Source organism: Pteropus vampyrus, unplaced genomic scaffold, assembly GCF_000151845.1.
Source record: "Pteropus vampyrus isolate Shadow unplaced genomic scaffold, Pvam_2.0 Scaffold183, whole genome shotgun sequence".
Classification (NCBI taxonomy): domain Eukaryota; kingdom Metazoa; phylum Chordata; class Mammalia; order Chiroptera; family Pteropodidae; genus Pteropus; species Pteropus vampyrus.
Genome location: NW_011888964.1, coordinates 476,947 through 489,003, shown reverse-complemented (window position 1 = coordinate 489,003; position 12,057 = coordinate 476,947). Strand labels below are relative to the sequence as shown.

The following is a 12,057-nucleotide window of genomic DNA, read 5'->3' as shown; positions in this document are numbered from 1 at the left end:
TGCAACTTCAACCAGGGGCCTTAACCTCTCTGATCCTCAGTTCTCACCTGCAGATCAGGGATTAAAAATAGCACCTCTGTGGTAGAGCTTCCTTGAGAATTAGGTGAGACCATTTATGCAAAGCATTTGGCACACAGCACTGGGCAGTGGTAGCTGTCAGGTGTGAGGGCCCTATCTGTTTATCTGATGCCTTCACAGCCTGGGAGGACTCCGGGGTGGGGCCGCGTGCCCCGAGTCTATTTTCAGCTCCCAGCGGTGCTGGGCAGGCAGTAAGACCTTGAGGGAATCATGTCAGCCTCTCTGGAGGAGAGTTAAGCATCAAACGATGGCTTGGCCTAGATGCCTTTTTAGAGTCCCTTCCAACCCTGAAATTCTATGATCAGGAAATTACCCAGGAAAAAGTTCTCCTTGCCCGGTCCTTTCTAAGGTTTCTAAATGGGGCTTTATTACACACTGCAGGTAATTATAGGAGGCTTCGGCGGCCGGGGCTGTGCATGGCCTGATGGCTGCTTGGTGCATTCACAGCATATCGTCTTTCCGCTGACCGGGGGGATCGGAGCCCTGGCAGAGGCAGGGCCTCTCCCTTCAGCTGGGTGGTGGGAGGCAGCCCTGGAGGCCTTGGCCTCAAGCTGGTGTCCATCTACTATTTAGATGGGCAGAGCAGGATCTAGTGACATGTGACTAATATCAGGAAAGTCGTGGAAAGCAGGAGCAGAGGGGACCTCTAGAACATGCAGTCCAGGGGTCTCCTATGTCCACGGTGCCCATGTGGGGAAAACAAATGGACAGACAGAGCTGGGTAAGGCCATAGGGAGTAGTGGGGCCTGCAGCAAACTAGAACACCAGCCAGGTTCTCATCACAGGATAGGACTGCTGCTCAGCTCAGCCCCGGGGGCTGTTCCTGTGGGAAACGTGAGGCCAGGGTTCCTGGACCTTCCCCTCCTTTATCAAAGGAAGCTAGAGTCCAGATTTTTTTTGGTGACATTTTCTGATTTTTAAAAGTTTCAGCTAATTCAAAGTTTTGTCAATTTCTGTATCACGCAGACAAACATGCCCATGAGGCAACAGTTTCTATAGCTTCTGATTTAGCACAACATTCGACAGATGGGGAAACTGAGGCTCACGGTTCGGAGACTTGCCAGCAATCCCCAGGGAGGTGGTGAGTCCGAGGGACGTGGAGCAGGGTTCTTCGTGGCTTAGTCTGGCCGTGTTGCCCACCACCCTGACGGGCTCTTCGCCAGCTTTTTCCGAGGTCGGCACTGAAGCCCAGAGAAGGACAGAGACTTGCTCCGAGGCGCACAGCTTGTAATGGCTGAGTCTGGAGTCGGGCTGGGGCTTTTGGGCCCTCCGTGACGAGGCCCTTCAGCCACTGTGCTGCCAGAAGCGACGCTGAGATGGGTCAGTAAAAGCCCGATGGGGAGCTTGGCACAGGGCAAATTCTGACTCGCCGCCGATCGGCAGGAAGTGGCCCGTACAGCAGGCGGGAAGCTGCCCAGCGCGGCTGCCGTCGGGGAGAGCCCCGTGTGCATTTGCTGTGCTATGGCTCTCAGCCCTGGTGGTTGCAACCTGGGTTCGGGTACTGATTGCCATCTACTCGCTGTGTGGCCGTGGACAAGTGACTTCACCTTTCTGTGCTCACCTGAGTATAGGGCAACAATAAAGCACCTCATACTAGGTTGTGTGGGAGACCAAATGGCTTAACCCACATAAAGCATCTGAAAGAGCGCACGCGTAGGTAGGCAGTAAATGTTACCCGTTGTATGTAAAGTGCCGGGCACATAGTAGGTGTTCAGTAAGGACAGTTGCCTTCTGTGATAGAACAAGTCCGTCATATTACTCTCGCTACCTTCAAAAGGACTGCGCGTTTCATACGTACCTACCTCCCCAACGGCAGCCCAAGTCCAGCTGAGTGAGCTTCGGCTTGATGAGAATTTTCCAAATGTGTTTGTTGATCTTCTAAAACCCCAGAGATGAGTATTTACTGCTAGAATGTGCAAGGGTATCACAGGGATGTAATTGAGATGCTGGGTAATGGTGCTGGAGATTTAAAGGATGAGGTTTTTCTTTTTTTGCCCTCTATCTGCTGGGGCTACGAGCACTTGTGTTTATCACTTAAAATCCTATTTAAAAAGGTCACCAGTTATTTGTGTGAATCATGCAATGTGAAGACTTGGGAAGAAAGAGCTGGAGAGTGGCCTCCTCAGATTCCTCCTCCAGCCCCGTCCTTCATCACTGGTGATGGATTTTGTCCTGCGTGCTGCTCCCGGCTGTGGTGGCCGCCCCTGGCCCCTTCCCGCTGAGCCCAGACCCGTGACACTGTCCATAGTGGGAAGACCAGACCCCTGTGCCCAGAGCGTGCCGAGCTAGCGAGCCGCCTTCCGTCCACTCTCTTCTGGACACCAGTGTTCCCATTGTCCAGAAGTGGGCACCGAGGCTCCACATGCTGTCGGTACTGGTTTCAGGTTGCCTGGCAAGTGAGCGCAGAAGCTGCAGCTGCCTCAGGATCATGGGGAGTCCCCTCCGAGCCCTCACCCTGCCTCAGCTCGCCTCCCACAGCCCATGTTTCATTTGACAGGAGATATAGTGACATCTTTATCGGCCTGAGTCTGATAGGCGCCTTCCCGTGCAAGCCCAGAAAACACTTTGGAGAGCGGAGCTGGTGTTCACAAGGCCCCCGATTGGTTAATTCACAAAGCTTGACCTCTGATATTGACATACCAACCTGATAGGGAGTCTCGGCCTGGGAGTTCCCGTGAGGACAGGTGTGGGGTGCAGTTCGCCAAGGACAGAGCTAGCCCTGAGGAAGTGAGCAGAAAGAGAAATACTGAGGAGCCTGTCCCCTTGGCTGATTTATTGGGTGGCAAGTCACTGTCCTGCGGTGACGGGATCTGGCTCTGCTTCCCTCTCTGCCCTCACCCTTCCACTCAGCACCGCGCTGACCCTGGGGCTGCACACAGGCTCCTGTCTGCCTGGTGATCTCCGTTGACCCTCCCCTCGGCCTGAGCCCTGCTCTCCTCGCCCCGGTCTTTGCATGGCTGACTCACTCAGGAGCTCAGCTCCAAGCGCTCCCCAGTGCCGCCTTCCCTGTCTCCACCGTCATGCCACCCCCTTTTCATTTCTGCACCGGACAGATTTACTGCTGTTTGATCTGATAAGCTTCGAGAGAGGAAGGGGACTTTGCCTTGTTCGATGTTGTGTCACCAGCATCCCAAGCGGGGCCTGGCACATTCCGGGCCCCAGTGAGTCTTTGCTAAATGACCGATGGCTTCTGGGTTGCTCGTTCTAAAGCCAACAGTTTGGACCAGGAGGCTGAAGAGCCTCGCTGCTCTTGAAAAAGTGTTCTGAGCTTGAGAGCACTTCACATCCGGGGCTCTCCCGTCCTGAGCGTCGCAGCTCAGACCAGCCTCACTCGGGTCTCAGTTCCCTCCCAGCAGAGCCTGAGGCAGGGATTCGGGATAGGCGGAGTATGGAGGAGGTGTTCCAGGAGCAGGGAGCTGGGGAGGGCAGGTGGAGGACAGAGGCTGAGCAAGGATTTGCCCCGGCTGAAGTCGACCTTCGGTCTGACCCCACGGGGACCCTGGAACACAAAATGCGCCCACCACAGGGTTGGTTCCATATCGAGGCAAAGTGCACCTTGTGTACCCCAGGTGTCTCAGTCATTGTGTGGGGGCTGCCCAGGTGGTGGGGGGCCAGGAGGTAGGCACCTCCCAGGAGAGGTATCTCCGGTCTGGCTTGAGCAACCCTTTGGAGCAAGGGGCAGCTGTGAGCTGCTCGTGGCCAATGGTCATGGCGGCTGAGAGGTGGGAGCCCAGCCCAGAAAATGCCGCCTGGGCTGGGTGCCCACAGCATCCCCTCTCCAGGGACCTGGCGCCTTCCAGGTAGCCCGATCCCAGCTGAGGAGAGGAAAACCCGAAACTCGCCTTTCCAGGTGCAGGGACTCCCAGGGATGCCTGGCTGTGAGATCCTGACCCTCAGGAAAGCCCAGCAGCTCCTGGTTACCGGTCCCTGCCCCCCCATGCCGCAGTGGGGTAATGGACTCCCTGAAGGATGCTTAGCCGTGAGCGGCAGGCTGGCGGTCCCCTAGCCACCACGTATGTAACCTTGAGGCTCACCTGCTGTTAGTCATGCCAGAATTCATCCCACCAAAGTTTCCGTGTACATGTCGGGAGAAAGTAAGCAAACAACAGGTGTTACTTGTTCCGGAGAGTAATTACTTTTAATTAAACTCTATTATTATTAATATTTTTAATCCTTCCTTTCACGTCGTTTCTGTGGAGAGTCAGAGGCAGGCTAGGCCCTCCCTGGGCAGTGACTCCCTCTTGCCAGTGGCCCCTGTGTAATATTAACGTCCACGGGCCCACGGGTCATCCATCATTGATGTGCAGAGGTCAGCGGGCTCAGGTGCACGGGCGTGGGCTCAGGTGAGAGGGACAGAAAGAAGCCCAGCCGTCCTGACCATTCAGAAATTGTCTTCATCCCCGTTCCCAGGCAGGTCGGCATTTTGCACACCTCACAAGTGACAAGAGCCAAGACAGCATGTGGCTGAAGCTGCCGCAAGCCCTTGGGGTTGTTACTAATACCAAGAGTTTGTTATTATTATTCTTTAGTCATCGTTCTTAAGGTGTCCCCCACGCGCTTTTAGGAAAAAAGCTAAAACAGCAATAATACCTCCCTAATTCTCAGATTCAACGATTCTCTCCCTTTACAAAATGCCCAGCTGTCTGTTTCCTGCCAATTAGAATATTCCAGACCCACCCCACCCCAAGTGGCCTACAACTTGCCACCAGCCCAGCTGCAGGTGTCCCCTGCATGGGCCTCTGCTGTGGTGGGGAAATGGTTTCGACCTGACAGACCAGCTCCCAGGCGCCCTCTGCCATGTGCCAGCACCCCGGGACCCCCAAGCTCCTCTGCCATCAGAAGCTCCGGGTTTCCCCCCGCTGTCAGGCAGGAAGCTGGAGCGACCTCAGGGACCGCCACGAGGTTAAACTGTGTGGTGTGAAGCTTCCTAACACAGTGCCGGAACGGGAGACACTGCATTAGAGCACGCCCTCTCTGCCCGCCTGTCTCGTGCAGGAAGTGGTCCTAGAGAGCACAGTACACATTTTTTATTCACAGTTTGCAACTGGAAGCCTGACACTCAGGTCCCCCGACTGCCGCTCGTGCTCTGCAGGTGTCTGCTGCTGTCTCCTCACACAGGTGGCTTGTTAGGGCTCTGTCACTTCACACGAGCCCTTAACATTTACTCCATGTGCCTAAGCCAAGCATGGTGCAGGCGCTCTGGTTAGATCTTCACACGCTCTCCCTGGAGTAAGTCTGAGCGTTTGCCATTCGTTTGTTTTTCAGATGAAGACACTGAGGCTCGGAGAGGTTAAGGAACTCCCCTGAGGTCACACGGCTGGTAAGTGGCCCAGCTGGGATTTGAACCCAGCTCTCTTGGGCTCTAGAACCTGTGCTCTTAACTGCCTTGCTTCCTCCGTCTTAAACCAGGTCGAAAGGGTCGCCCCCTTCCCCTCGGATGTGGAGGGCGTGGTGATTGCTGCGTCTCTCTCCCTGTGGACACAGTCGGCTCCACACCCGAGGGGTATTTCTAAAAGGCAGTCCTTCCTAATCCTGGTGGTCCGGCAGTGTTCGGGAAATGACAGATCAACCTCGTCATTAGAAGATTCTGGTTAACCCCCTGGCTCCCCTTTCGCCGCATTCAAATACATCGACCGGTCGCCACGCGGACGTGAGAACTGCGTTCTGGGCCGCGGTATGAGGCCGACCACGCCGTGCGCAGACTGCCCCGTAGGTGTCTGGAAGACGGATGATTCTTTCTATGTGATTCAGGAAGCAGGACCATGGGCCTCGTGGTAGGGAGGCTGTCAGGGCAGGAGGTGGAGTGGGGTCACCAGGGACTCCCCAGTGCCCCCCATCCGGGTAGGCGCCCACAGGTGCTGACTCTCTGCGCCAGCCTTTCTTCAAGCCCCACCAAGGCTCCTGGTCTTGCCGCCTGTCATGTCCCCTCTCCCCTCCATCTTTGAAACCTACTCTCTTCTTTTCGAAAGATTTCTTAGAACCTGTTTCTGAGAAATCTTTGAGAATGAACCAGCCCCGCTTAGTAACATAACCACAAATCAACTGCCCGATTTGGTCTAAGAAGTCTCCGGAGATGCTTCCTGGGGGGTTGGGGGAGGAAGGAAGTGAGCGTGACATTCTGGGGCCACCAGCATGGACAGCGGGTGTGGTCTATGAAGGGGTTTGGTTTTCAACCATCCTGGAGGTGGAAAGAAGGTCCGGCAGCTGGGCCAGGGGTCCAGCCTCAACCACAGAAGCTCAGTTTCAGTAGCTGGTTTTGCCTGGGTGTGAGATTCAATTTAAAGGAAATTTGAAAATCACTATCTAATAGCGAAGTCCTGGTCCAGAAGTCTGAAAACCTGGTTCAGGGTCTGGCTCTGCTACATCGCAGTGTGTGTGGACTTGGCCGAGCCCCGTCCCTTCACTGGGCCTCCGTTTGCCCATCGGTACCGTGGGCTGTGGCCCACACACGGCTAGGCCCTCGGACGTGGCTTCTCCGCCGGGGTAGCCCTTGGCGATGCTCATGCAGATTCTTCAGCTGACAAGGCAGAGCCGTAGGGGCAGAGAACTGAGGAAGGAGTGGGTGGAATTTAGTAAAGCAACCCTGTCCCCTATGGTGTCCTGGTGGGGACAAACCCAGAGCCTCTCGCGCACCCGGGTTCATGAGCGAGCCACGGCAGCTGATGGCGGCCATCCTGCCATTCCAGCGAAGTCTGTCCGAGGCGCCAGGTTACCTGGGAACCAGACCCGCGGGCTCCACAGAGGGCCGGGGCCTCCTACACAGTGGGCCCCACATCCTGCCCAGCCACAGAGGAGCCTAGCAGGCGAGACTCACGCTCGCCTGCCGCAGCTCTGGGCAGCTGTACAGATGCAAAGCGTGATCTTGTGGTATTTTTGGTTTTGTTGTTTTTGCAAAAGGCAAAGGAAGTCTGTAGGCTGAACTCTGCCCTCCCCTCCCTGAGGACAGCTGATCTGCTCAGCGGGGACAAACAGCACAGAAAAAGAAACCTCCAAACACGGGGTCCAAAGATCAGAGGCTTCCTGCATCCGGCCGTTCCTGGGCGGGGCTGATTTGAGGTTGTCATTGTAATCATCCTATTTTCCGCACGAGGACGTCAAGGCCCGCACGTGACCGAGTGCCCCCACTTTTCACGATGCACAAACTAGAACGAACCTCCGCTTCCTGAGTTCGGAGCACTTTGCCCTCTGTGAAGGGCTTCCCGCTGTTCCTAGCCGTGGGGACACGGCAGTAAGGGACAAAGATGAAGTCCCCGCACTTCTGGTGAGAGAGGAGAGACAGACTAACAAGGCATTAAGACACACAACAGAGTGTCATTTTATGATTGAGACGGTGAGGGAAAACGCAGCCCAGCGAGGGCGCAGTGCCAGTGATGATGTTTTACAAAGGCTTCTCAGAAAGGGGCATTTGGGCAGAAGGGTGAACGCGGCAAGGAGCCAGCGGCCGTGTGGGTTCCACTGGACGGGGCAGCCTGTGCGAAGGCCCGGAGCGGGGACTGTGCTGGCCGCGCTGGCCGCGCTGGCCGCGCTCTCTGATGCTGACGCCTGTGTGTTTGACCCCCCCACCCTCTCCACCGACACAGCTCCTCCTCTCTGCTGTCCCCGCCCTCTGTCGCCTCCCAGTGTCCGTAGGGATGTGGCAGGGGGTAGTAGTCGCAGAGCAAGAAAAATGAAAGGACTCGGGAGCAGGAAGAAGGCGTCTCTTCAGCAGGAAGCTGCCTGTCTCGCTCCTCTGTCCTCTTTGCACGGTTCGCCCTTGGGTGACCTTTGAAATGGCTTCATATTCTCGCTCAGTACTTTTTGTCGAAACACGGGTTTGAACCAGGACTGTGAGTTTTTACTTCACTGGAATCCACGATTTCTGGCCCGTCTTTCTAAGCAAGGCAGGAACCTGGATTCCAAAACCATAGAAATTGAGTGGGAAATTGTGCTGGGGCTCACTGCCGACCTCGAGCCAACCGCAGGAGAGGGGGCTCCGGCCAGCAGAGCCTGGGCATGGGCAGGGGCGGGGGCAGACGGACCTCTGTCCAGGCCTGGCCCTTAGTCTGTGGTCTCGGGCGGGCCCGTCATGTATTGGATCAGTTCACTCTGCCATCTGGGTCAGTATTAATGCCCGTCTGGTTACTGCCATAGGCAGGGCGTGCTGGAAGGGGCGCTTTTTGGGAATTAGGATCCCTGAGTTTTAGTCTTGGTGCCACCAAAGTCTCATTTACCTCCTTGGGCAAGTCATGTCCCCCCGCCCCTGAGCCTTGGTTCCTTACCTGGCAAAGAAAGCAAAAAAGTATGGTTTTCCCTTGTTCCTCTGTGATCTTGAAATGCCACAAGCCTTTGCCTCCAAGGCAGGCGGCAGCCAGGCCTGGAGACAGAACCTCCTAGCAGCTTCTCTTTGATTGTGCAGAACTGGGGCTCTCAGCAGAGAGACGCCCCTTGGAGGGGGCACGACCTCGGTGGCCCTGCCTTGGGCATTCAGGTAAGAGCTTCAAGCAGTGCTCACATCTCCCTGATCCATGGCTGCAGAGCCAGACACTCAGCCTGTGAGCACGGGAATGCCTTTCTTTCCTTGGAGTTAAGTCTTCCATTAACTGAGTTCCATTCAACTGAAAAAAATCATAATCAGAAAGCAGTTCTGCCTGGTTACTGGCCTGTGAGTGCCTTGAAAGTACTCCATAAGGAACACTCAGAAAGCTTCTGTACCCTGAAGCCCCGAGCCTGGCCCTGCCTGCCTCCTCCCCAAGGAACAGGCCACCTGGTGGTCGACCAGCGAACCCATCATCCATCAGCATCATTGGGTCATTCATCCATTCTTCTGCCCCCGTGAGGGGCCAGGGCCAAGGGTACAGCACCAGAGATACAAAACTAAATAAGGCACCGTCTATGCCCTCGGCGGCAGTTCAGGCTCAACCCGACCACATTCTCCATTTGGTCGAATTCCAGAGAGTTTGTGGCTGAGCTCACTCTCAAGGTCATAAAAATGCAAACATTCAGAAACTTTCACGTCTCTGTGTAGTCTGTTTTCCTCAACGTCTGCCCCAAATGCATTAGCTTAAAATGTTCTGCATTTACTAAGTAAGGCTAATGTCTCTCTGTCTTTCAATCAAATCAAATTTTCTTCTGGTCCTTTCCATCTAACACATCTGAACCTCTTCTGAGTTCCTACTCAGAATGGGAAGAACATCCTGGGCAAAGGTCCTGCGCTCGCCCTGGGCAAAGAGGAGGAGAGGGAATCAAGGAAATCTACCCAGGGAGGGAGGGACTTGAGGCACGTCGGTCACCAGCTGGGAGGAGGCATGAGACGGAAAGTCGCCACTAATGCAGGGACATATTATCGACAATAAAATACTTTAATACGTGGAGAGTAGAATAGCGTAGGTGTTAAGTCTGGGCTTCCATTCGATTTGATTTCTCCTATAAGCTCGTCCGTTAGCCTGTTAGTGTTTCATGGAAGCTGGCAGAAGACATGAGACTCCTGGGTCAGAGACCAGGGACCTTATTACTCACCGCACAGCCAGCAGCATGAGCCTCGGTTTGTGCCGGCTCCTCTCTGCTCCTAAGTCCATGCGGGCTGGCCAGCGGGCCCAGACAGAGGCCGGCCCACGTGATGGGTTGCAATATAGGCCATGAGCGTTGAGCTTGAGGAATCCGCTGCCTGTAGCAAACAGGAAGGAAGCTATTTCCTCATGTTTCATGATCGCTCGCTGCAAACACAGCCCTGGAAAACGACCCAGATAGAAAGCAGTCGGGGCCTTTCATGCTTAGCCTTCCTCGGAAAACACATGTGAGTGTGAGGCGGGCGGAGGAGCGTCCCCCGACACCAAGCCAGCACCAAAGGAGCCTTGAATCCTAGGCCTAAGGCCGTGAGCCTGGACTGATCGCAGTTGCCAGACTTCTTTTAGCCTTGGTTTTCTCATCTGTGGAATGGGGATGATGCTTCCCTTTCAGGTGATTAGTAAAGATTACGTAAGATCACTCTTCTGGGGACACAGTGGGGAACAAAAGATGGTCTCCGAGCTCAGGGAAACTAGTCGAGTGGAGAATCTTCTCAGCTATACAAAATTATACAGTGTCAGAAAACAAAGGCAGGAGAAATCAATACAGAAGGGAATACGGACCATGATTCAGGAATACGAAAGCTTCAAGGAAATCTCTCCGAAGGGTGGACGTTGGACCCGGCATCCTGAGTTAGCAATATTTAAGCAGGCCGTGGGAAAAGCATTCTGGGCAAAGCTAACAGCCTGTGCAAAGGCCCTGTGCTTGGCATGCCGAGGTCGGGGTAGCTCGAGCAGAGTAAAGAAAGACAAGGTGTAGGTAGTGGAGTCAGACAGTAGACAAGGACCAGCTCTCGCAGGCTCTTGCAGACCGCGGTAAGAACCTTGGATTCCATTCCAGATGTGGAGGAAACCCACTGGAGACTCGAGCAGGTGAGAGGCGTGAGCAGGGAACAGCATGGAGAGGGCACGTAAGAGTGTCAGGTCCGGGGTGTGAATTGGGTCCTCCCGTTACTACCAAAGCTAGACTGTCAGTGTCTCGTGGATCCTCGTCAGAGACGAGGGCCTGTCGGAAAGATCTCACTCCTTCCATGCCCGGAGCCTGAGCTCAGAGGGAACTCTAAATTTTAGGGAAGGTGATAGCTCTGTCGATACTTTCAGAGGCTAAGCTCGGGAGTCCAAAGGGAGCGAAGGCTCTTGGGACCGGAGCCAGGTCCCAGCCGATCAGGAGGCACGTGTTCTCTAAGCCTGCCTCTGTGCCTGTGAAAGAGGGAGGTGAGCATCCGGGCATAGTGTGGGGGCCTCGTGAACTTAAGTCAAATCTGGAGACCATGCGCTTTGTCTGTATTAGGAGGAGGAAGCAAACTCATCCTAATCATCGATTATTCTCCACTGAGAATAAAAATGGTGCGCAGCTCTGCGTCCACAACACACACTCAGACGCCTGCCAGCAAAATTCACCGGCCAGTATCTTCTTGATACAGAGCGGGTTTGCTCGTTTACTGGGGGAGGGAGGGGAAGGCTAAAGGACCCCACAGGGCGCAGTTGTAAAGGACAGAGAACAGCTGGGCCACCTTCAGACCTCGTCCCTCCCTCCCGCCCCGTGCTGGACACCTGGAGAGAGCCCCGTGTCCCTCACACGTAACCTCGCGTGGTCCCTGCGTCAGCCGAGGGTGCTCACCCTCGAGGATTTGCCCTGTCCCATTTACAGGTGAGGAAGGCTCTCGGCGGCCACCCAGCTGGCGAAATAGAAAGAAGGGCAGGCGCCTTTGGGCGGAGGGTCTTGTGCTGTCCACACGCTATCAGGCCCGGAAACGGGCCCAGGCCTGCCGCCCTGTCCCACCTCACGCACCCTGTGCTCTGAGGACCAGGGTAGCAGCCAGCCTCTTCAAAGGCCGCCTCTCACCACTGTGTCGTAGGACATAAAAAGGCAGCTGAGTGTTTTGAAGCAAAATGGGCAGAACAAGAGGTTTTGAAAACACTGTGTTCCCCAGGTGGGAGGCCCTTTGATGGGCAGCAGGGGACAGGCTGTGCAGCCTCCTGCCCCCAGCCTCAGGGGACAGAAGGACACTTCCCCTGGGGCGCCCCTGGCCATAAGGGCGAGGGCGTTGGCCGTCTTGAGGGTCAGCGTTCCTTGCCTCCTCCATGGGATAGAAGCTGAGTGGAGGTTGTAAGCACCTTGCGGGAACAGGCAGAGTGGGGAGCAGGGCCGAGCGGGGACACAGTTGCCCTGCCTGCGTGGACACACCCGCCGGGGAGGCCGAGAGGTAGGTGCGCAGCGTGCGGAGCGGGGCCTGCCCAGACCACCCTTCAGTTTTCACTCGTACAGAACGCAACCCGGGGCCCCCCTGGACTCCATTCCCTCCTCTGTGAAGCGGGCAGGTTAGTAGATTCGGTGAGTGAGCAGGAATAAAGCTCTCAAGCCCAGGAAATGTCCGCCCTCGACGAGATTAACGCAGAGATGGGAGCGGATGGGCTGCTGGCCCTCGCCGAGGCC

The 12,057-nt window shown here is 55.6% G+C and overlaps 1 protein-coding gene across 4 annotated transcripts in view; it reads left to right on the top strand.

Annotated features, from left to right (window-relative positions):
* The window catches only part of ST3GAL1 (ST3 beta-galactoside alpha-2,3-sialyltransferase 1), a 60,426-nt gene that overhangs the window by 35,389 nt on the left and 12,980 nt on the right, over positions 1–12,057 (top strand). For all 4 annotated transcript variants that reach the window (XM_023537227.1, XM_023537228.1, XM_023537229.1 and 1 more), the window contains one exon: positions 5,344–5,398. The gene's annotated coding sequence lies outside the window, so the exon portion shown is untranslated. The remainder of the gene's footprint in view (positions 1–5,343; positions 5,399–12,057) is intronic.